Source organism: Helianthus annuus, chromosome 13 (genome assembly GCF_002127325.2).
Source record: "Helianthus annuus cultivar XRQ/B chromosome 13, HanXRQr2.0-SUNRISE, whole genome shotgun sequence".
In the NCBI taxonomy this organism is placed as follows: Eukaryota; Viridiplantae; Streptophyta; class Magnoliopsida; order Asterales; family Asteraceae; genus Helianthus; species Helianthus annuus.
This window is the reverse complement of record NC_035445.2, coordinates 53470717-53496457: the sequence shown is the minus strand read 5'-3', so window position 1 is coordinate 53496457 and position 25741 is coordinate 53470717. Positions and strand designations below refer to the sequence as shown.

Sequence of the window (25741 nt, the reverse complement as noted above, 5' to 3'; positions counted from 1 at the left end):
TATTCTGAAGATGGAAGAAGAGATACAGAGGCAAATCTAATCCATTGGCATCGCTCTAGACAACGAATGCCATGAAACGCATATGCTTATGAAAGCATTAACCAGCAAATTTGGACCAATCAAAGGAAATGTGAAGCTAGACCCTGTCATGACATCATGGTGTTTTGATGATGAAACGGACATGGTGACGATTACATACGACAGCGGAGAGCAGCAAGACTACTGGCTAGAGAACATCATGACAAAGCAGCGACTGGGTTTCATGGAAGAATTGCATAACGCCACCTGTACCAACCCAGAAATTGACTCAAAATTGGAGTTAATGCAAGACATGTTCAGGTGGAGGCTTCAAAATCTTCAGGAACAAGAAGCTGATGAAGATGAATGTGATGACATGGATGAAGATCAAGATGAAGATTCCGAGGAGGAAGAAGATGACACAAGTGATGGATACTGATGTGCACAAAATGCAACATATAAATTACATCAATTGAGGAATAAAACTGACCCTTTTTTAGTACTAATGTTGGAAAAAGTGTGTTTTTGTCTTCCTTTTGTATTTTCAGGATTAAATGAGCTCAAATGAACAAAAGAAGCAAAAAGGCAGCTAAATCTAACATAAATACAAGAAAAGGAACAAACGTGGCATGCCCAACCTCCCGATAGCATCTTCCCAAGCAAAACAAGAGAACAGAAGGCTGAACACGCCCCGTGCTTAGTGAGCACGGGGGCGTGCCCAAGTGTCAGCAGAAAAGACAAAGTTGGAGAAGCTTCTATCGCCCACCACGGGGTCTTGCTCAGCGGACACGGGGCCATGGTCAACTCTAAGATTCGCAGGATCTAGGGAAATCTTAATAGTACAGATACGCTTCTGCACACGGGGCCGTGCTCAGCAGACACGGGGGCGTGGTCAACTAATGCAGACAAACTGCATTTAATGAAGAAAGAGAGAAGGATGGACACGGGGCCGTGCCCGAGCTTCTGTTCAGCCTATAAATAGGGGTGCTTGGATCACTTGCAACTCATCCCTTGGCACACCACCTCTCTCACACTTCACCCACCACCCACCATCATCACAACACCAACATCCACCACCATCATGCATTGTCCATCATAGAGTGTGTGAGTCGTCTCGGGATCCAAGATTGATCGTAAGAGTTCTTGATAATCAAAGGCCATGTTTGCCTAAGTCTCTTACATCACTTGGTGAAGACAAGTGTCTAGTGTAATACTTTTTATTTATAATCTTTTCGCACTTTTTATTTGGTTATGTATTAATGATTTTAATAACTACTTTCTTATGTTGAAGGTGATTTTTCCTTATCGTTTGTCCGTGGTGTCTTGGCATTATTTTACTGTCTATATAAAATAAAAGATTTTCACCATTCATATCTCCACAGTCTATATGGAGATATGCTGGCTACCTGGTCGGGGGTTAAGGGAACGGTTTGGTAAGAGTCTTGCCATTGTTCAGTGTATAGATCCTGCAAAGGACCTGGGTCAAATTTAGTAGGACCTCCTTCAATACCCACCGGTATTGGATGGCGGGGGTCCAAACTCTTTGATCCCCTTATAAGTAAGCTACTATTAAAACTTTAACCCGGCTACTTAGGACTGTATTCCTACTGACTCAGACTACTTAGCCAAGGGTAACGTTACCTTCAAAAGAGGGGCCTACCACAATATGCATTAATAACTTAATTAATTATCTTTCAATAATCCGACCCTTTAGGATTACATCCTTGCTGACTCAAACAACTGGGTTGAGGGTAACGTCACCTTCAAAAGAGGGGCCTACTACAATAACTAAGATAATCTCATAAAAGTGCAAAAGTGCGGAAATAATCAAAGGCTACACTACACACGAGTCGGATCCAAGTGATTCATCTTGTCTATTTGTTTTTATTTTTTATTTTATTTTTCAGCATTCTTAGTTAGTTTTATTTTTCTAGTTTAAAAACATTTTTCTAACTTTTGATTTGATTAGACGTTGAGGATAAACCGGTACTAAAAGCTCTTGTATCCTTGGACGACCTAATCGTTTTTTCTAATTTTTTTTCTGTTTTTTTAGGATTTTCTTAATTTTTCAGTTCCTGAAGAGCTCAGCACGGGCCGTGTCTGGTCGGACACGGGTCGTGCCCAGCATTGTTACTAGCAGTTTTTATTTTCCAAGTTACAGAGAGCTGAGCACGGGGCCGTGTCGGTGCAACACGGGGCCGTATCCAACTCCCCAGTAACAGGGATCCGGAAAGTAGTCACTGTACCTCCGACCACGGGCCGTGTTCATCTGAGCACGGGGCCATGGTGAAGCTTCTGACCAACGTTCTTTTTTATTTTTATTGCAGGACTTGGAACTCAGGCGCCACATTTGCATTCTCCACGTAGTGTATGAGCTCCAGTTCCAGTAGAGACATAAAAGAACCCCTAGATAAACCCGAACGCTTTCTACGAAAGAGACTCAAGGCTAAAAACCAAGAGAATGTTTCGAGGGACCTACTTCCAATGGCGGACCAACGTACCCTCATGGATTACCTACGACCCACCGTAGGTAATCTAGGTGCCGCTATCAACACCGAATGTCGAAGCCAACAACTTTGAACTTCGGCCACAATTGATACAAATGCTTCAAAACTCTGCAACCTTCCATGGGCTTGCGGACGAGGATCCCCATCTATATATTACTAACTTCTTAGAAATATGTGATACCTTTAGGATCAATGGAGCATCAAACGACGCCATCCGCCTTCGAATGTTTCTATTTTCACTAAAAGACCGAGCTAAGGCTTGGCTCAACGCCCTCCCAGTTGGCTCGGTAAACACATGGGATGAACTAGCCCAAAAGTTTCTATATAAGTATTTCCCTCCTGCTAAAACGGCTAAATTAATGACTGAAATTAATACATATTCACAAGAGGATGGGGAATCCTTATATGAAACTTGGGAGAGGTTCAAGGAGCTACTAAGAAAGTGTCCTCATCACGGTCTTGCGATGTGGCAACAAGTATCCACTTTCTACAATGGGTTGTTTCCACACACAAGACAAACACTTGACTCTAGCTCCGGGGGACTTTTAGGTAATCATCGCCTAAATGAAATATATAATCAAATTGAGGAAATTGCTCAAACCAATTTTCAGTGGCACACTCCCCGAGCCAACAAATCTATTGTCCCGGGCGCCCATAAGGTTGATGAAAGCACTTCTTTACAAGCCCAAATTGAGGCCCTTTCTTCAAAAATCAAAAAACTAGAAATGACAAAAACCGCCTCGGATATGGCTTGTGAAGGGTGTGGTGGGCCACACGAAAATTGGAGTTGTTTTGAAAGAATTAGATGATCAAACAGAGTCGGTAAACTACATTGACAATAGACCTAGGCCGTCGGGTCCTCCAACGGGTACCTACAACCAAGGATGGCGTAACCACCCTAACCTTGGTTGGAGAGAACCCGGAAATAGTAGTAACCAACAAAATCTAAACCAACGAATAAACTTTCAACAACCGAGAAACGAGTCACAAAATTTCTCTCAACAACAAGGTGGACGAGAAAGGCTTGAAGATACTATATCTCGCCTCATCTCAGACACTGAAAAGAAAAACTCGGATCGATTTCAACAATTGAAATCGAATTTTAGAAATCAACAAGCTAGTATACAAAACATTAAAAAACAATTAAATCAAATAGCTCAGAATTTCTCCGAGAGACCACAAGGCACGTTACCAAGTAATACCGAAACCAACCCGAAAGCACAAGTCCATCTCATAACATTGAGAAACCGTACCGTGGGTTCCGAAGAGGCTCCATCACCGCCGACTGAAAGAAGCACAACTCCGCCCCAACAAGAGAAGGCTTCTCCACCAATTCAAGAGCCTACTAAGACTCCTCCGGTCCCATGCCCTGGTCGGTTAATTTGTCAAAAGACCGATGAGCAATTCGCAAAGTTTGAAAATTTACTAAAACAATTGCATGTTAATATTCCATTTATCGAAGTCCTAACTCAAATGCCTAAATACTCAAAATTTATGAGGGACTTCCTCACTCATAAAAGGAAAATTGAATCATTGCAATTAGTTAACTTAGGCGAAGAATGCTCCGCCTTACTACTCAACAAACTCCCGCAAAAGAAGATTGATCCTGGAAGCTTCACGATTCCTTGCTCAATCGGGGAATCCCCCATTCGTAATGCACTAGCCGATCTTGGGGCTAGCATAAACCTCATGCCCGCCTCAATGTTTAAACGACTCAGCCTAGGAAAAACGAGCCCTACAAAGATGAGCATACAACTTGCCGACCGATCCGTCAAATATCCACAAGGTGTCGCTAAAAATCTATTGGTCAAAGTCGACAATTTCGTCTTTCCGGCCGACTTTGTCATACTAGACATGGAAGAAGACGCCAAAGTTCCTCTCATCCTAGGGAGGCCATTTCTAGCCACAGCGCAAGCAGTGGAGACATGAATGACGGAACACTAACATTAAAGTTTGGGGACAAGGAAGTAAAGTTTGGTGTTGGAAAAAGAGTAGAAGACGAAGACCCGGTCAATTACATGAAGGTCATCGACTCAAGCTTGGATGATGCTCTCCGACGGTGTAGCATGGGATGCAAAACATCCCACTTGGGTAACATACGACCAGGCTTTGGGTCTAGACAAGGACCCTGATAAACGTTGCGCACCACGGAGGCATTCCGCGGAACTATCCTTAGTTTAGATTAATTTTTATGTTTTCTAGTTTAGTTTTAATTTTCAGGAATAAAACACATTCGGGATGGTGAAGGATGACAAGGGAAACTTGCACCAGCACCCCATGCACGAAAACAGGGCCATCCGACAAAATTTTCTTCATTACAGCAAGTTCAGCACGGGCCGTGCCCGCCCAACACGGCCCCGTGCTGCATAATCTGAAGAAAATGCCCAGTTCAGGTAACTGGACACGGGGCGTGTTCACTGAACACGCCCCCGTGCCCAGGCTTCTGTTTCTTTTTACAAACTTTTGTTACTGGCGATCTGAACACAGGGCTGTGCCCGGACACCACGGGGCCGTGTCCAGACACCCAGTAACATAAATTTTGCTTTTTCACACCTTTTTACACATTCAATCAACCTAAAAACTTATTTTTGGGACACATTGAGGACAACGTGTAATTTAAGTGGGGGGGGTGCTAAAACCTTGAATCTTGCAAGTTCTAATTAACAAGCCTTACACAAAACTCTATTGGAACCGCTAATCACCCCAAATTTTTTCAAAAATTTTCATTTTTTTAATTGTCTAGGTTTAATTTGGGAAATTCAAGTTTTAAAAAGGTTATATTTTTACAAATTTACAACCGATAGCGTCGTGATAAAAAAAACCAACATAAGAAAATTATGAAACGACATGACAAGCTTAGTTAAAATTTGATTATATATACTTGATCACATGAAAACCCATTCCCACAATAAGTGAGTTTTGAGCCTTTATTGAGCATACAAATACACATCTTTAAACTAAATGAACATTTTCCGTTTCTTGTGTGAATAGTCGCTTGGTTCTTACGACTCTAGAACTTGCCACGACGATACATTCCCGGTCCTTACCAACTTAAACCCAAGTAAGTAAATGATGGAGGCATTAGGACTAACCCTTTTTATTTCTACACCATTATTTTTCTTTTTTTTTTATCACCTACCCAAAATCCCCCTAGTTAACCCCTTTGAGCCTAAACCTTTTCATTTCTTAACCCAAAACAAAAACCCTTTTACCCACCTAAACCCTTTTTCATTTTAAACCCTTTATTTTGGTAACAAAGCTCGGTTTTTCTTATGACTTGGTTATGAAAAAAAATGAGGATGAAGCCAAAGAAATAAACAAACAAGTTTATCAAAAACAACTTTGTTTGAAAGAAATGCTTCATCAAAATAAAGAGTTTTGAAAACTAACGAGTCTTATGAAAACCGACGCTTTTTACACTTTTCGCCCTTTTACTAACCACTAACCCAACCACCCACCATTAGCCCAAGCCTAACCCTTCACCCAAAAAGTCCTCTTGATATTTACAAAGGTATATAATTAAAAATGTTAGTGCATTTATGTCTATAGCCTTCGTCAATCCGAGCCGTAGCGAGAAACTGAAGATAGCAAGCTTTATATTGTAATATCTAGGCAAAAGGCAAGGTGGCATTTCTGTAATTAATGAGAAGTCTCATTAATTCCCCTTGACCTATAAATAGGGAGGTTATGTTTAGATTAGAGACTTTTGCCTCATTTGTATTTTTAGAGAACTCTAGATCTAGAGAGAGATTCTAGAGAGAGAGAAAGTGATTCATGGTGCTGTACTTTATCAAATCTTATATAGAATCACGTTTATATTACATCGTGTGTGTTAGGTCGCGTTCGTGTACGGATTCCGCACGTCATACGTTCGTTTCGCAATCGTTTCGGAGTCAAAACCGGTCCTACAAAAAAGGAGGAGGATTGATTGCTTGGCAAGCTTATGGTAGAAGTAAGTTCCATGCCGCTCTCGAGTGATTCACTAAAAATACACCTTCGGCCGAGTGTTGAGTGATCCCCCGTGAGGTATGTGAACTTGTATATAAATGGAATTTTAAAAAAGGCATGTTATGCCCTAATAAGTAATTTATCTTATGTAACGTTTTTAATAAATCATGACGAATAGGATTGTAAATAAATAAAAATAAAACTTAATAAAAAATCTTGGAAATCCCGACACTCTATGACAAGCCCAAAAACCTTCTCTTCTACCCATTCCATTTGGGAGTGTAAAGCCACATTATAAAGAGTTTTGCTTGAGGACAAGCAAAGATTCAAGTGTGGGGTATTTGATGTGCACAAAATGCAACATCTAAATTACATCAATTGAGTCATAAAACTAACCCTTTTTTAGTACTAATGTTGGAAAAAGTGCGTTTTTGTCTTCCTTTGTATTTTCAGGATTAAATGAGCTCAAATGAACAAAAGAAGCAAAAAGGCAGCTAAATCTAACATAAATACAAGAAAAGGAACAAACGTGGCATGCCCGACCTCCCGATAGCATCTTCCCAAGCAAAACAAGAGAACAGAAGGCTGAACACGCCCCGTGCTCAGTGAGCACGGGGGCGTGCCCAAGTGTCAGCAGAAAAGACAAAGTTGTAGAAGCTTCTATCGCCCACCACGGGGTCGTGCTCAGCGGACACGGGGCCAAGGTCAACTCTAAGATTCATAGGATCTAGGGAAATCTTGGTAGTACAGATACGCTTCTTCACATGGGGTCGTGCTCAGTGGACACGGGGGCGTGGTCAACTAATGCAGACAAACGGCATTTAATGAAGAAAGAGAGAAGGATGGACACGGGGCCGTGCCCGATGGACACGGGGTCGTGCCCGAGCTTCTGTTCAGCCTATAAATAGGGGTGCTTGGATCACTTGCAACTCATCCCTTGGCATACCACCTCTCTCACACTTCACCCACCACCCTCCACCATCACAACGCCATCATCCACCACCACCATCCATTGTCCATCATAGAGTGTGTGAGTCGTCTCGGGATCCAAGATTGATCGTTAGAGTTCTTGACAATCAAAGGCATGTTTGCCTAAGTCTCTTACATCACTTGGTGAAGACAAGTGTCTAGTGTAATACTTTTTATTTTTAATCTTCTCGCACTTTTTATTTGGTAATGTATTAATGACTTTAATAACTAGTTTCTTATGTTGAAGGTGATTCTTCCTTATCGTTTGTCCGTGGTGTCTTGGCATTATTTTACTGTCTATATAAAATAAAAGATTTTCACCATTCATATCTCCACGGTCTATATGGAGATATGTTGGCTACCTGGTCAGGGGTTAAGGGAACGGTTTGGTAAGAGTCTTGCCATTGTTCAGTGTATAGATCCTGCAAAGGACCTGGGTCAAATTTAGTAGGACCTCCTTCAATACCCACCGATATTGGATGGCGGGGGTCCAAACTCTTTGATCCCCTCATAAGTAAGCTACTAATAAAACTTTAACCCGGCTACTTAGGACTGTATCCCTGCTGACTCAGAATACTTAGCCGAGGGTAACGTCACCTTCAAAAGAGGGGCCTACCACAATATGCATTAATAACTTAATTAATTATCTTTCAATAATCCGGCCCTTTAGGATTGTATCCTTGCTGACTCAAACGACTGGGTTGAGGGTAACGTCACCTTCAAAAGAGGGGCCTACTACAATAACTACGATAATCTCTTAAAAAGTGTAAAAATGCGAAAATAATGAAAGGTTACACCACACATGAGTCGGATCCAAGTGATTCATCTTGTCTATCTGTTTTTATTTTTTATTTTATTTTTCAGTATTCTTAGTTAGTTTTATTTTTCTAGTTTAAAAACCTTTTTCTAACTTTTGATTTGATTAGACGTTGAGGATAAACCGGTACTAAAAGCTCTTGTGTCCTTGGACACCTCGGTATCTTACCAACACTATACTACGTCCACGATGGGTGCACTTGCCCATATGTGTGTTTAGTGTTAGTAAATATCGTGTTTTATAAATTTAAAACTTGGCTAAAAAGTGTAAAAAGGGCTTAAAATATACACCTAAAATATATTACATCTAACGCACATCAGATACTATTCAGATAAAGTACCTTCTGACGAAGGATTTTAACTTTTTTTTTCCTCTTTTTTTTTCCTTCTCTGTAATCTTCTTTTTTTTTTAAAGATAATTAAATGATATATTACAATCTTTATTAGCAAAACGCCAAAATAATACTAAACCTGGTTTACCCTAACAAAACGCCATAAATAACAAAAAATATTTTCCTCCTTACTATTTTATTTACTCCGTTATTGTATTTTGTCATGATAGTCTGCATAAGGCCATTTAAAAAAAACGCCAAACTTAGAAGATGGGACGTCTATAACCTATGAAACTGATAAAAGCTGATCAACACAGTAAATACAAAATACAGTAACTGAAAAGACAGTTACTTTATAACTATCATTTATTACAATAAAAAGTCCCGCCTAAACTACACGCCAAAAAACTCCTATAAGAGAGGGGTCTATACACAATGAAATTAATCGCACACAGAAAAACACAAAAACGCCATATCCTCTAGAAACCACTCCCTTTAAAACGCCACAGATGTCAAAGCTTTCACTGAAATGCATCCTTTTTCTGAGGGGGTTAACTCAGTAATATTTTGCTGGATGAGATGGATAAATATTCAAGAAAAAGAGACTGGTGACAGTGATATGCCATCATGTGAGCTTTCTTCTTGATGATTATAGGCATGGAAGAAAGGGTTCAACTAAAGTGTAAAATGTTATTTTGGACTCCATTATTACAAATAGCATCAAGCAAGAGTTAATCTTCAATGGCATGCCGCGAAAAAATAATATCACACCAAAAAACAGGATGCCACTAAGCAGCTTCTTCTGAAAAAGACGGGGTTTATGTAGGAAAGTTGGCAACTAGCAAAACTATTCAAAAAAGGTTCAAAACGACAAAACAAATTCAAGAAGATAGAGGCTGATGACAGTGAAGATTCGAAAGAGAAATTAGATTACAATTTTTTATTATTTTAGATTTCATTTTATATTGTTTTGATATCAAGTTATATGTTGATTTGTTAACTAGTTCTATATAAAAAAAAATAACATTATTATATAAAACGCCAAAAACTACAAACATCAAAAAGCTAAAGGTATGGAAACTGGGAGAAAATCTGTTGGCAAAAAACCTTGTAAAGGTTATTAAACGCCAAAAGATTCACTAAACGCAAAAAAAAAAAAAAAAAAAAAAAAAAAAAAAAATTGGTCGTATTGTAATCTTATGCAAATATTAGAGACTCGTATTGAGTTATTATACAAAACGTCATAACGCCAAAAAATTTAACCAGAAAACTCTATAAGGCCAAAAAATATGTGACACAAAAACAATTAATTCAACGCCAAAAAGCTTAAAAAATAAGATTAACGTCAAAAAAAAACTTAGACGCCATAAAATATTATACCGCGTTGGGAAAATAATAGAAGAATGAAAAGACAAAAAAGCCCCTCCGCCCTTCTCTATGACGCAGGACACGTGTTAGGCCAGGAAGCGTTCTCACCGTTCTCACACTTTTGAGCGTTTTCTTCTGAACCCGTTTCTCTGTATTTATATTACGAGAACCCCGAGAACCAGTGTGAACACAACCTAAAATCCCTAAAAAATAAAAAAAACACAAAAAAAATTATTTTTATTAAAATTCGCTAAATCTCGTCACTAAAAAGGTTAGTGACGAGGTTTAGTGAATTTTAATTAATTTTTTTTTTTAGCATTTAGTTGTGGTGGGGTGGGGGGGGGGGTTAAGTTTTTGGGGGGTGGGTTTGGGAGGTTAGATTTTTTTAGGTTTTTGTGGGTGGGAGGTGGGAGATTAGGATTTTTTTAGGTTTTTGAGGGGTGGGGGTTTTTTAAGGTTTTTGTCCGGGGGGGGGGGTTAGGTTTTTTTTGGGGCTTTTTGGTGAGATGTATTTTTTGTTTATTTTTATTTTTATTATTATTTTATGGGGGTGGGGGGTGTTTAAGTTTTTGTGGTGGGATGGGGGTGGGTGTTTAGGTTTTTAGATAGTCATGGGGTAGGTTTATTTTGTTGTGTTCACATTGGTTCTCGCAATAAGGGTGGTTCTCAAATGAATCTTACCCTATATATATATATATATATATATATATATATATATATATATATATATATATATATATATGAATTGCGCTAAAATAAGAACCACCTCGAGTTGTAAGAACCGTGAGAACTTTTTGATCCGGGGCGAGGTGGACCAAATTTTTTTTCATAAACGTAGATGCATGTATTATAAACACATTTTTTTTAAAAAAATTAAAAAAAAAATGTCGTGTGTGTAGTTTTGAGCACCACAAGTTTGTGTTTACGGATACCGTAAATTTTCCGGTAAGATTTACGGTACCCGTAAACACAAACTTGTGGTGCTTAAAACTACACACACGACATTTTTTTTTTTTGAATTTTTTTTACAAAGGTGTTTATAATACACGCATCTACGTTTATGAAAAAAAAATTTGGTCCACCTCGCCCCGTACGGTGTAGTTCTCACGGTTATTACAACTCGAGGTGGTTCTCATTTTAGCGGTCCCCATATATATATATATAGGTAGAGGATCCTGTAAAAAGAGCCTAAAGTGTGAGAAGTGTAAGAAAGAATCTCAGCCATTAGATCTTTTGATCTAATGGTTGAGATCAATAGGGACCAAATTGTAAAATATTTTCATTAGTTTGGACTGATTTGAAATATTTAGGGGCAATATAGTCTTTTAAACCCACTAGAAATTAGGTAATGCACATGTAACTTCTCCCCGTCTTTTTTAAACGTCAATAACTTTTTGTACGTAACTTTTTTTTTAAAAAAAATTACACCATAATAACGAGCGTTTTTTTATCTTTAATATGAGTACCATATTGCTATACTTATATAGAGAAAAAAATATGTTTCGATCAGATGTTTAGTCAATGAATGGTGTTATATACTTGCTGAATGGTGTTATATACTTGCTGAATGGTGTTATATACTTGTTGAATGGTGTTATATACTTGCTGAATGGTGTTATATACTTACTGAATGGTGTTATATACTTGCCGAATGCTGAATGGTGTTATATACTTGCTGATGCTGAATGGTGTTATATACTTGCTGAATGCTGAATGGTGTTATATACTTGCTGAATGGTGTTATGTACTTGCTGAATGGTGTTATATACTTACTGAATGGTGTTATATATTTGCTGAATGGTGTTATATACTTGCTGAATGCTGAATGGTGTTATATACTTGTTGAATGGTGTTATATACTTACTGAATGGTGTTATATACTTCCTATAATTAAGGTGACGGTTATAGGAAGTTTTTAATTAATTGAATTAATGATAAAATTACTTGTTTACCCTTTTCAATTAATTTAGATCTAATGGCTGAGATTCTTTCTTACCTTTCTCACACTTTTGGTCTTTTTTAATTACTTGTTTACCCTTTTCAATTAATGATAAAATTACTTGTTTACCCTTTTCAATTATATATATATGAGAAGGGGTCTTACATTAGCTCGTCGGTTGAGGCACAACGTGCCACCTTCACAACCGTCGTAATGGTTGTCGCGCGCGTCCCCGCTCCAATTGGTAGCTGGTTCCATCGATCTCCATCTCTCTCTGATGCATAAGCGTGTATATGTATAAATGTGTGTATACATTATAATTATTTTTATTGGTTTTTATTTAAGGTAAAAATAAAATTAAAAATTGAAAAATAAATGGGTAAATATAACGATATATTTTAACTTGGCTAGTGATTTTGATGGAAATGGTAACAAAATTAAAACGTTAAAAAAGGTGTTCAGATAAAAAAAGTTATTTTAGATGTAACAATAAAATCAATCTAAAACTCATAGACGATTTTGATATGATAGTTATAACTCAACAAACTACACCAGAATACATACAACTAGGGTTGTTCATGAGCCGAGCTGAGCCGAGCCAGGCCAAGCTCGAGCTCGACTCGATTATAAACCGAGCTGGATTGGCTCGGCTCGTTTTTGAAACCGAGTTGAAAATCTAAGCTCGGGCTCGGCTTAGTTTTAAACCGAGATGGCTTGGCTCGGCTTGGTTTGGCTCGATTTTATAAAAAGCATTATTATATACCTTTTAAAATTCAGTGGCCTAAAATAATATTCAATACTTTAAAAGAATATATTCAAAATAAGTTCAACCAAATATATTACAAACCAAAATCAAGTTCAACAACGCAAAATAAGTTTTAATTTCATTGAAATACAATATTAGTTCATTAGTATGATAATCAACCTTCAAATATACTATAGATATCAAATTACAAACGTATATACATGTAAATAGTAATCAGTTTTTTTGTAATATATTATAATGTATATAAAATTAAAATTTATTATAAGTAAAATAATCCGAGCTAAACCGAGCCGAGCTACAAAGCGAGCCAAACCGAGCCAGCTCGGCTCGTTACGAGCCGAGCCGAGCTAGGCTCACTTTCTAACTGAGCCGAGCCGGCTCGGCTCACTTTTAAACCGAGCCATAACGAGCGAGCTTTTTTCGAGCTAAATCCGAGCGAGTTTCGAGCGAGCTCCGAGCCGCAAACTTTTTGAACAGCTCTACATAAAACTATGCATGCATGCTTTTAAATTGTTATTGAATATATCAAACTAGGTTATCACCCGGGAATGCTTCCCGGGTTGTTTATTTTTATTAGTTAGTAAACATGTTTTTTTTATTAAAATATAACATATTATTTCATTAAACTTTTACTTGACATTAATTAATTGTTAATACAATAATAAATTAAAAAATGTCTTCATAGATGTTAGCAATAACAACTTAAGTAAATAGTGTCATTCAGTGACATAAAAATGCAAAAAAATTAACCAGCTTCATTTGAGTGATCAAGAAATTAAAGAAAAACAGAACTCTACTACTTATCATCCTAATCAAACTCAATTCCCACACGGGATACATTTAATAAACAAATGACCCGACCCGACCCAACTCGAACGTTCGAACTTCAATGCTGCATCACTTGTTCTACCAAATTCAGCAAAGAAGAAAGTTCAATCTTGTTTGTGTTCTCTTTCATCTCCGCTCCTTCATCTCCGTTTTTGAAACACGCAACTGCACTTGTGATTTCTTGTACTCTTCAAGTTTGGGTATATATACAATATCAATGCTACATGCTTTTAGTCAACCCCACCTGACCTGTATACAAAGTCAAATCGAAGGAAACTTGAGGCTTTAAGATTATTCACATGCTTTTCAAGTTCAAAATCATGGGTATAACACGACTGAACTTTAAGATTATTCGCATACTTTAGAATTATTCACATGCAATTTTGACCCGTTTAACAACAAAGGGTTGTAGGATCCTGTCTCGATCAAACGAGTCATTCAGAGGAGTTTTCGTCAATTACAGGTGCGGAAAACAAGTAATCAACGTAGAAACAGCTAGCAAATCACTTTAAACACCTTTTTGCATTGATTTGACACTGATTACATCCAAATCTTGATCCGGCAGCACTTCGGTACGAGTATTCAAGACTTCTACAAATGTTTCGCTTATAATGCTATATATAGGTGCTGAGGTTTCGCTTGAGTATACATGTCATACAAGCGAAACCTTTAGCTGACATTCAAGCGGAACTAAATGTTGACATATAAGCGAAACTTCCTATGTCACTATAAGCGAAACTATCAACTAAAACACATACAATCTCCAGTTTTCTCGTAAAACGTGCCCTTATCTAACAATCTAAAACTAAGACTCGATACAAGACGAAGTGGACAGATGCATGCACCAACAGACTCCCCCTCAGATGTTGACGAGTCGACTATCAAGTCATGACAATACTGTGTCTTCACGTCTTCAGTCTTGATCAGTCTCTGGGTTTCTCTCTCTCTATCTTCGTCTCTTTCTCTTTTATCACCAAGAAACTTCCTCACTTTGAAAGTTAACATCTTTAAACTCCTCATATCCAACATGCACTCCCCCTCAAATATTAACTTTTCCTGCATAAAACTCTACCACAAACATAAGTTTTATGATAAACATTTCAGCATATAGACAATATTTGAAACTTTCACAAACTAATCAATCAATTTGATACTGATGAACCACTTGAAACTGTATTATTCTTCTTATCAAAACAAACACAATCTCCCAAACCATCTGTTCATCATGTTTAGCACTTAGAATTTTGAAAATCAGCTTTTCAATATCAGTCGTCGAGAATCTTTTTGATTTTTCAAAATTTATGCTAAAACACACTAAAATCTTTTTGTATTTCTGAAAAATAATAACTAACACCACTTATAAAAACAAAATAATGCAGAAAATGAAATATTTACAGACAATATTTTTGTGAGTTTGTGCAAAAGGATCATATCAGTTTTGTGACAAATCACCAACACCGTTAAGCTTTAAACATTCTCAGTTCTAAACAATTTACCTAGATTGTCAGTATATTGATCCACTTTAAATTTTCACACAAATTTCAATCGATTCGAGATACGATATTAATGTTTTAGAAACTTAAACTTAATTGTGTATCACTCCACTTGAATATATTCCTGTATCCAAATCCCAATATTCAGTCTTACAGGTGAGTATACCACAGATGATATCTGTAAAGGGGTTATGTGCGAGGGCCGTGAGAGCTCAGGTCGATACTTCCGTATACGCAGAGAGATAACGGCTTCGACTTTAGGTGGGTCCCCTTTAGAGGATCTTTTGATTACAACAGCAGCGACTATCAATTTTATTGCTTCATCAGCTTGCTGAGGGCGATGCTATGTTTCAAGCATTTTGCGGAAAGCATTATCCGGGGACTAGGTTAGTATTTCCATATAGCAGAAGTCCCAGGATAATACCCCAGATATCACTGAGTATAAAGACCTAGAATCTCAGAATACGGGACCTTTCACACAAGATTTCGGGGGTTACCCATATATCCAAGAATAGTTACCCACGAATCAAGCAAGTTTGAATTAGGTTTATATCTCGTTTCAATTTACTAAATGTGCGAAAACCTACTGACACATCCGCAGTAAGATTGTTTATCACATTTATACTTTACATTTCTTTAGCGTGTTGTGATAGTCTACTGATGTACTATCATTTCCTCTTTTTCACAACAAAACTCATTTTTAAATTTTTCATGTTTTTGTATTTTTCAAATTTTCTAATGTTTTTGGATTTTCTAAAATTTTCTACTCCCCCTAAAATACAAACACATTAAAGAAATTATGAAAACAAACTAAGCTCTTGACCCACTTGAAGTAAATTCAAAACAAACTGTACAGAAATATAACAACTGATATCAAATCACTTCAAATCGCCATCCACTTGGCATAAACAATTAGAACTCCCCCTATCAACAAACTATTTTCCCATTTAGATTTCAAAACACTTAAGTTTGTTTTAATCAAAATGGTTTTTCCGGAAAATAAGTTTGATTGATTTTACCACTTGTAGGTTTATCAAACATAGGTTCGGGGATGTGGTTCATCATCTTGTCTCTCAATTACTTGTAGGAAAATACAAGTACAACTTAATGTCCTTGATTTACCATGCGCAATCAAATCGTCTAACCACTTGTAAATATAACCAACAAATACCATTAGTAAGCAAACACCAACAAACCTTTGACCGTTTGAATGATTGACGTTACCGAATAAAACTCAAGAAAGATGCCGATTCATGCTCCACGCTTACCAACCTGGGAGCTCCGGCAAGTCCTGAAACTTACTGTTCATAATATGTACCATCCCAGTCACAAACCAGGGATGGTTCAACCTTTTCTTTCTTTGTTTTCTTCTCATAAAATTCTTTAACCCCTTTGACTTTTCGATCAATCATCTTTCCAAAGATATGTTTTACCTTGGAGTTAAAGACCTTCTCAGCATCAAATTCCTGTTTATCATTATAAAATTGGTTAGAAATTTCAGTTTTACCAATTTTCTTTTTATAATTCTCAGCCCGAAGTGATGGAAACTCCTCATCATTCACAATCGGAACTGATTTTTCATCTTTTAAAACAGCTTCACATTTTGAAACATCATGTGGCTCAACTGATTTTATGGAATCAGTTTCATCGCCAGAAGATAGCTCCTCTGATTTTGACCTATCAGAATCATTGCTAGAGCTTTCATCAACCTTCTTAACAACCCATTTCTGATTGTCAGATTTAGCTCTCTTCTTGTAAAACTTGTTCGAACTCTCACCAATTTCAAATGTAGAATCTTTAAACAATTTAGTTCTATCAATTGGTGGTTCGAACTCAACTACTCTTTCCTTGAGTTTAAGAGATACTCCCTGTTTTGATTGTATTGCCTTAGAACAATCTCAGGCAATATGTCCTACAGTGTTGCACCGGAAACAGGTTCTCGTATCTGTATTCTCCTCGGCCATCTTCTTCAATTCATCTTGCTTCTTTGCAAGGAATTCATTGTTTGACTGCCTCCAGAAATCTTTCTTTTCTTCTTCTTAAGATGACGTTCCTGAAACAAATGTCATTTTGGATTTAAAATCACGAATATATTTTTCATTTTTCTGTTTTTCTGTAGGAGTAAAACCTAATCCTTTCTTTTTGAAATTACCGTTATGATTTGATTTCTTTTGGAAACCTGAACCAGAATTGTAATTCTTTTTCTTGTTCAATCTTTGTTGTACTCTTGAGGTGTATTTTTTAGGTTTTTCATTAAGACATAAGTTTTTTATTTCAGAAATATTAATTTCTGTGAGTTTGAAAACTTTGTTTATCAATTCAGTTTTAACACCTCTTATTGGAAATTCCTCATCAGAATATAATTTGTCAGAATCATTCAAAGTGTATGCAACTTTGAATAATCCATCATCCAAATTAGATTTTGATAACAAAAATTTTCTATCATAAACTATTTTGTCATGTTTTTTCTGTTTGACATGGAGTGCTTGACCCAGACTTTGACTCTGACGCGAACTCCGACTTTGACTCCTCTATTTCATCGTTTTCTAACACATGATCCATGACTTTCTTCATCAATTGAGACTGTTGATCAGTGTCAGTCTATGTAAACACAATATCAATACTATCTTGTAGATTGACTGACGACTCCGACTCCCACTGTAAATTTGTTGCCTTTTTCACTCTTTCATCGTTTGGATATCTTGGCAAATATCCATTTTCCAGCGGGGGTGGACACTTGTTATAACTGACACCTTGTTTCTTACCAGAATCTTTCTTGTTAGTCTTTTTCTTTGTGTCATTCTTCTTCTTTTCAGAAGTTTTTTCATCAGTAATTTTTCCAGCTTCCTTCTCTTCAGTTACCTCATCAACTTCCCATGCCTTCATACTTTCTACTGTCGGATAAATCCTGTCAATGACATAAGAAGTACATGAGTAACTTCTTAACAAACGGTTAACTCTTTCAGTTTCAATTCTTTGCAACTCAAGCTTTTGTTCCAAAGCAGCACACTTCTCGATGTAATTATTCACAACTTTCTGTATGATCATGAATGCTCTCTGAAGTGTCTTCATTGCTGTTGCTTGTTCTTCACTTGATTGATTGTATTGATTTATGGACTTGTTCAGAACATCATAAGATTCCTTTAACTGATTTATGTTATTAATCAGTTCACTGTTTTTCTTCTTGAAAATCTCACAGTTTTCACACATCACAGGAATCTTTTTAGCATTAACTTCAATATCAACTTTAAACTTTGGAACCTCTTTCATCTTTTGCCTTCTGTTTACAAAAATATCTTCATCATCACTGCTCACCGGTGTTTTGACCTTTTTCTTTTTCTTTTGAACTTTTTCATCATCACTATCACTTTCAGCGATAAACTTCATATCAGCTTTGAATTTTCTTGCCCAATACTCAGTATCATCATCACTATCATCTTCAACCTTTGCCATGAAAGCAGTGTAAGCTCTAGTTTGATCAGGAATATAATCATCCCAAGTAAAATTTTCCTAGCTAAAACCCTCTGGTAGCTTTTCATCTTCTTGATCAATCAAACAAGCTTTTGCATTATCTGGAATATATTTATCCCAGTTGAATGACTTCTTTTCATCTTGATTTACCACACATGCTTTCTTTCCAGAATCTTCAATTATAGGTCTTCCATGTGCAGTTTGTGCTTGATGTTGATGTTGTTGTGATGGTGATTGAGCAACTTGATGGTATATGGTTTTTCTGTAATAATCATTGTTGTTATTGAAAGGATTTTGAGCTCCACTTGCTTCGCGATTAGTGCACTCCCTCTTGAAGTGACCTTTTTCCCTGCAACGAAAACAAGTGACTTTAGATTTATCAAAACCTAAAGTAGAAACATTAGCATCACGAAGATCATCTCTCCCTGTTATCTGCTTAAATTTCTCAGCTCTCCTTAGTACGCTAGCCAAACACCATTTAATATCCATCAGCTCCATCTCTTCAGCATCTATCTGGTCGTAGTCTTCTTTGGTTAACATTGGATTCCCGATACGACCTGCAACAAAACAAGTATAAGATTCCAAAACCATTCCTAAAAAAGACATTTGACTTTTGGCAACTTCTTCAGAATAATCTTGATCATTTTCAAGATTTAAAACAATGTTGCACTAAAGTTTTCTCCCATTTTTCGTAGCAGAAATGTTTGGATCAAAAGATGGAAATGATGTAAAACTTGTTTTGCTGCTTGATCCTTTAGATGAGCTTTCAGATGAATTTTTTGACACTGTAGGCAGTTTCAACTTTCGGAGATAGATTTGATGATTTCTCATTCACCCCTGCTTTATAGTATAACCCGATATCTTGTTCACCATCAAAATCTTTCATTCGAATAATTTTTCGTTGTTCCATTTCTTGAGCTTCGATCTTTTCAATGAACTTGTTGAGTGTCAAATTGCTAAAACCTTTCTTGTTTCTTCACATCATAAGATATGTGCCCCAAGTTTCATATGGCAAAGCATCAACAAGTTTTTCGATCAACTCTTCATTGTTTTTCTCAATACTCAATCTCTTCATGTTAGCAAGCAAATTGCAGTATCTTTCGATAATCTCTCTTGTGCTTTCATTATTTAACCCGCGAAACAGATCAAACTCTTTCTTTAGAAGTGATTTCTTGCTTTTGACCATTTCTTCACTACCACGAAACTTTGACCTTAAAGCTTTCCAAATCGAATATGAAGTTCCATTGTGTTGCAAAAGCACCATAATATCCTCTTTCACTGCTTGTTGAAGAAGACTTAGCATCATTTTCTCATCTTTGTACTTCTTTCTAGCATCAGTACTTAGATCTTTTATCGGAACAGGCTCTTCATCATCATTAATTGGTCGAACGTATTTTGTCTCAACACATTCCCAAGCATCTAGATAATTAGCTTGTACCCAATTCTCAAAACGACATTCTCAACCTTTAAATTCTTTTATGTTCATGAGTTTGGGTGGTTTTTGCATTGTACCCGTTTCATTCTCGAGCATTGTATTTTGTGCAAAAGTGATCGGTGTAACCGGAGTAGCGAATGCGTTGAAAAATTCCTCGTCCATTTTCAAATTTTTTAACAATTTTCACAACAGCCCTTATAAGCGAACCAGATTGTTCACAAAAGCGAATCTACAAAGTTGTTCACAAAAGCGAAACTAGTATGTTCGAATAAGCGAGACTGATGTTTGTTCAAAAGAGCGGATCTAGTTGTTGTTCAACCGAGCGGACCTACTTAGTCCAAATAAGCGAACCAGTGATGTCAAATAAGCGGAACCACGTAGTTGACCAAATGAGCGAAAGTCCTTGATTCAAACAAGCGGACCTTCTTGGTTCAAATAAGCGAATCTAAATGCGAAGTGTACACAAAAGCGGAACTATTTGAACTCTTGAAGCGGAACTTCTTGATATGGTGACACAAAAGCGAAAGTATGTGTGTTTCTTGAAGCGGAACTCCTGATAATGTGTAACAATAAGCGGAACTAACACGTTTACTCAAGCGGAACTATGAAGTGTCCGTATAAGCGGAACCTACTCGGAAGCTAATTTTGACCCATTTTAATGCGAATTTTAATACCAAACTTTCCAGGGTTTGTTTATATCTGATTACGCACAATCCGTGAGATTTTGAGCTGATTTTGACCTGTGAAACTTTCTGAACTGAAGAAAGAAGGTGTAGAAGTGAGAAATTTTGACGAATTCCAGCTATTCTCTGCAGAACTCCTCCTCCTGAAGCTCTGATACCACTTGTAGGATCGTGTCTCGATCGAACGAGTCGTTCAGAGGAGTTTTCGTCAATTACAGGTGCGGAAAACAAGTAATCAACGTAGAAACAGCTAGCAAATCACTTTAAACACCTTTTTGCATTGATTTGACACTGATTATATCCAAATCTTGATCCGGCAGCACTTCGGTACGAGTATTCAAGACTTCTACAAATGTTTCGCTTATAATGCTATATATAGGTGCTGAGGTTTCGCTTGAGTATACATGTCATACAAGCGAAACCTTTAGCTGACATTCAAGCGGAACTAAATGTTGACATATAAGCGAAACTTCCTATGTCACTATAAGCGAAACTATCAACTAAAACACATACAATCTCCAGTTTTCTCGTAAAACGTGCCCTTATCTAACAATCTAAAACTAAGACTCGATACAAGACGAAGTCGACAGATGCATGCACCAACAAGGGTTGAATTAGGTTTATTTTTAATCTCTATTCTGAAATGGACGAAACTAAAGGTTTTAAATCATTGGCATATTATTGTTTTGTAATCATATATAATACATTAGTTATTTACTAAATGTTGGTAAAAAGGGTTTCTTGGCCAACCCGACCTTGTCGAACCAGCCCGACCAACACATCTTCCCAACTCTACTCATACATCTAGCTAAAGAAGCACAGGAAGACATCATACCTTAGGCTAGCATTTACAGGTGGACTTTAATTTTCCATTGATGTCTAAAATGGAGTTATTTTGGTAATCTCTGGGTAAAATAACATTCAAGATATAAGCAATGGTCTCTGGCCATTGCACAAACCAGTATATGGTACTTGAGATGTATATGGTACTTGGACTCCCCATATTTCCCCAGAACCTTTTCCTACTCAACAAGTCAGTATTCATAATACATGTATTCACCACAACTTTCATCATACACGAATCTATAAGGAGGTCAGGAAAGCAGTGTTAGCATATTTTGTATCGTGATTGTGAGCATATAGTGTTGGTAATTAAATAAAGATATTTGGACTGCAACATTAAGAAAGATCAACATGAACAAACTGAATATGATTATGAGACTCACAGTCTCATATTAAATTTTAGTAGAATATGATCATGAACTTATAAGTTATAAAATTGTGTGCTTACCTGACTCGTTAACCCCCCCCCCCCCCTAATTAGAGAAATTACATGTCTCTCTATTAGAGATTCAAAAAGCGAACACTTCAAGGTCCTACCCTGAACCAATACAACATATTCACTCAACAAAATTAACAAAAAGTGCAACGCATATTCTAATAAAAAAAGAACCCTAAGAACAATGCATAACTATAAAAATTGTTTAATAGTTGATGCTAGCTCAAGAAAAGTAAACTTATCTTTTTAAGGATGTTTAAACTCTTGAGCTTGGCATGACAGTGATTGAGTAAATTAGATATACTACACATTGGAAGAGAGCTGAATCAGCTAATGTTAAGTTAGAGCAGGAGAAATAGTTATAAGATTAAAAAAGTAGGTAAAGAAAAAGTACCTCAAGAGCCCCATTGTGCATTCCAGAATCGCAACCATGAGTGACAACAATAGAGATCAGCAAAGACTTCGAAATGATGGAAGCAAATTTTGCAAATACAGTTGGGCCACGGGCTGCGTTGTCTAGCTGGTTGTCTGGACGCTCCTACAAGTCGAACATGAAAAGCCTATTTAGGTCATGATCAGCAAGAAAAAGGTTCATAAGATGCCTATTTAGGTCATAATCCGCAAAAAAAGTTTCATACATCACCTTGCGCGGTTGCACCTCGCTTTTAGACCATGTTGACTTGGTGTACTTCTCGCTTTTTAAAACCAAGTCACCAACACATTGTTGTTTTGTTTTTTATGCCCATCTATATTTCAATTCGATTTCATCAGTCACAATGAAATTTATAAAAAAAAATAAATGACTAAATACAAAAAAGAATTCTTTTAGGCATTTACACAAACACTTGGTGCGCAACTCACACAAAACCGATGATTTTACACACCTTTTTTCCAATCAAATCCTCCACACACACTCCAAAACGATACACAAACAACAAATCGGACAAAAATACCTTGACCCAGTACCAAAAATTTGTGAATTTGAAGGAAACAAACAACATTCAACCAAAACAATTTCACATCGGATGCGAAACTCTGATCTAAGAATTAATGTAACACAAAATTAACAATTTGAAGTGATATAGTTGATGAACTTTACCTAAAAAAATGGAAGGATCAGAGAGATTTTGAGAAGAAATTATACGGGTTGGATTGAAACCCAAAACCTCAAATCGTGTGTGTAGTTCCCAATCTCCTTTGAAGACTTGTAGTCCGCTCAATCGATCATCTATCTATAATCAAACAACATATCAAACGAAATAAACAGATTATCAAACAACAATCAGAGGACCGAATCAATTGATTAGATTAACGAACAGAAATATACCTACACAACAATCAACGAATGAATCACCATCGTTGCCCTGGGAACCTAACACCAGCAACCGTTTGGGGGCTTAAGAAGATAGAAGCAGAGGAAGAGGTTTGGATTTATGATTATAAAAGGGATATAATTACAATAAAAATGTAAATATATGAGTTAAAACAAAATAAGACTTTCATATGGCACCTTCAATGACTTAAGATCCATTTGGCTCGTTCCTCTTATAGCTATTTTGTATTTGCCCTGTTTAATATAAGTCACAACCTAAAGGGAAAACCATACCTGCATCCAGAATTGATTCTAGTAACCCATTAACACCACCATATAAACAAAATATGTCTGATGCTGATAATAGAGACTACATACCTGCAATATCAATGACTATTTTTGGGATGGAAAGACCTTATAAAATCCTAGAGAGAAGATTGTTTTTGACAATATAAGATCTGCCAGAAGAGCATATGTGTTGGTGCAGTAGTTTAGTGATAACGGTGTCGATACATAGCGAATCTGGAATCTCTCAACCTTTCTTCCTACGGTATCATAAAACAACCATCCCCGTTTTCCTCCACCTCCTCCACTATCATCTGTGTATGGATATAGATAAAAAAAACTTTTTTTAGCAAAGGCATTTCCAACCAAACAAATATCAAGGAATGGGAATTATCCCAAATCAACCACATTTCTTATAACTTGATTCGTCTACGTTTCTTATACCTTAATTAGTCGGTTCATTGGATCTTTCATACAAAAACCTGCCACATGCCCACATGTCAAGGCTATTAGTAAAAAACTAAAAAACACACCACATTTACATTTTTTTTTACATAATGAGATTGTATTCCTATTACCTATATCACCATCTTGGATACAGAACTCAGTAGACTTGCACCAGTGCTTGAAGATGTGAAGAGGAGAGAAAGTTGACTTTCTCTGCAAAAAAAAAAAAACAGTTTACTTTCTCTGCAAAAATAGGAAAATCAACTCCCATGTCTCCCACAAACCCTAAAATCATGACAAAACACATTCTAGTACTCCATGACCTTGAACCAGAGTCTTCTGATATTAAAAAAACTTGAAAAAAAAGACCAAAAGCAAGTAAATTTAATAACCTTATGTGGTCATCTTTCTTCCTACTAATTGCAAGATCTGAAAAACCAAAACAAGAACTCCACCTATCGAAATGTCAATTCAGATTCAAATTTCACCACTCTGTACAAAATCACCATATATTCATCAAAATCATAAGATCGAGAACAAATAGCAAGTCTAAGATTGAGATTCAAAGAATCAATCGAGACAATAATTATATAAGTAGATGAACACACAAATAGAAAGCAATAAGTAACCATCAGAATGCACAAATCAACTTTCAATTTCAGTCCATTAAACGCTACCAAAACCAACTATAACTAACCTTTTGGTGATTCAAACCCATACACAACTCACCGCCTATTTTATTCGGATGACAAAACCGGTAGCCGAAAAAAGCACACTCAAGCTGGCTGGGACAGTGAGATATTTTAGATATCAGAAAAGGCTCACAACATCGGCCTAGGGTTTTGAGGGAGAAAAGGAAAGACGAAATGAAAGATATAACATAGAACAGATAAACAAAAGGATTAAGTATTAGCAATAGAAGATTTCTTACCTTATGATTGAAGCTTGAATCGTGGATCGGAGATGAGTAAACCAGAAGGAACACGAAGTTAATATCTAGGGTTTTAGAAAAGAAGCGTGTATGAGAATATGGCAGTTTATATAGGATTCGAATTCACAGGTCGGATTGCACCAAACGGGGTCCGCGTCCCATTTCTTGACCCGAGCAGTTTCCCGCCAAAACCCATTGTCAGAAGCTCTAAGGAGCTGCCACGTCAGCCCAAATTCTTATGTTTATTATATATAATAGATTAATCAAACCTAGCTTGTGAAACGATAAACTTTAAAAGATTATGACTTGATGTGTTCACACTTCACTTAACTATTGACGTGCTATTAACACGTATCTTTTTTTTTTTTAAATGTAATATCATTGGTTAACTATATCTAATGACTAATCAAATACCCATCCACATACGTCTTCTCCATTATGTCACTTCCACTACAGAGATCCAGTTTCCATTTTGATTTTACAAGTTTATTTTTACGGTGGAGACTTAATTTTAATTTGGAGTTGCAAGGTTGTTTTTCAGTAGGAGGGGTGTGAACCGTGGTTTTGTTGTAGCATGACTTGGAGGCATGTGAGGCATGCAATTAGATTTTTACAGACCTGCCATAAATAGTTTATTTAAATTACTTATATGATAATGGACCCGCAATTACACATGGGTCTTCAATACTAGTTTTTATTTTGTAACAACAAGATGTCAATAGAGAAACACGTCTAATAACTTTAAAGACTTGTTATATCAAAAGAAGATATCAGCAGATAAACACGTCTAATAGTTTTAAAAATTTGTCATATCCAACGGGTTAGATTCTGATTATGTGTATGAGTTGGATTGTATGCACATGCCCCTTCCTGATTTCGATCTTGGTGATTTCTCTAATAAGGACACCGCCCCC

General features: G+C 36.8%; 1 long non-coding RNA gene and 1 other non-coding gene across 6 annotated transcripts; both read right to left on the bottom strand.

The window, feature by feature from the left end:
• Positions 1 to 2878: 2878 nt before the first annotated feature.
• Positions 2879 to 2985, bottom strand: LOC118486239. The gene has a single exon (XR_004878091.1). It is a non-coding gene; the product is annotated as a small nucleolar RNA R71 (small nucleolar RNA).
• A 19001-nt stretch (positions 2986 to 21986) lies between these two features.
• Positions 21987 to 24930, bottom strand: LOC110897847. Of its 5 annotated transcripts, none has more exons than XR_002569022.2 (11): positions 24828 to 24930; positions 24289 to 24730; positions 24028 to 24109; positions 23894 to 23931; positions 23543 to 23763; positions 23363 to 23458; positions 23180 to 23248; positions 22952 to 23084; positions 22491 to 22598; positions 22247 to 22390; positions 21987 to 22155 (listed from the first exon to the last, which is right to left on the bottom strand). It is a non-coding gene; the product is annotated as an uncharacterized LOC110897847 (long non-coding RNA). The 5 variants fall into 5 exon arrangements; XR_002569020.2 differs by having other exon boundaries at positions 22496 to 22598; positions 24828 to 24928; XR_002569023.2 differs by having other exon boundaries at positions 22496 to 22598; positions 24289 to 24681; positions 24828 to 24926.
• Between the last annotated feature and the right edge of the window lie 811 nt (positions 24931 to 25741).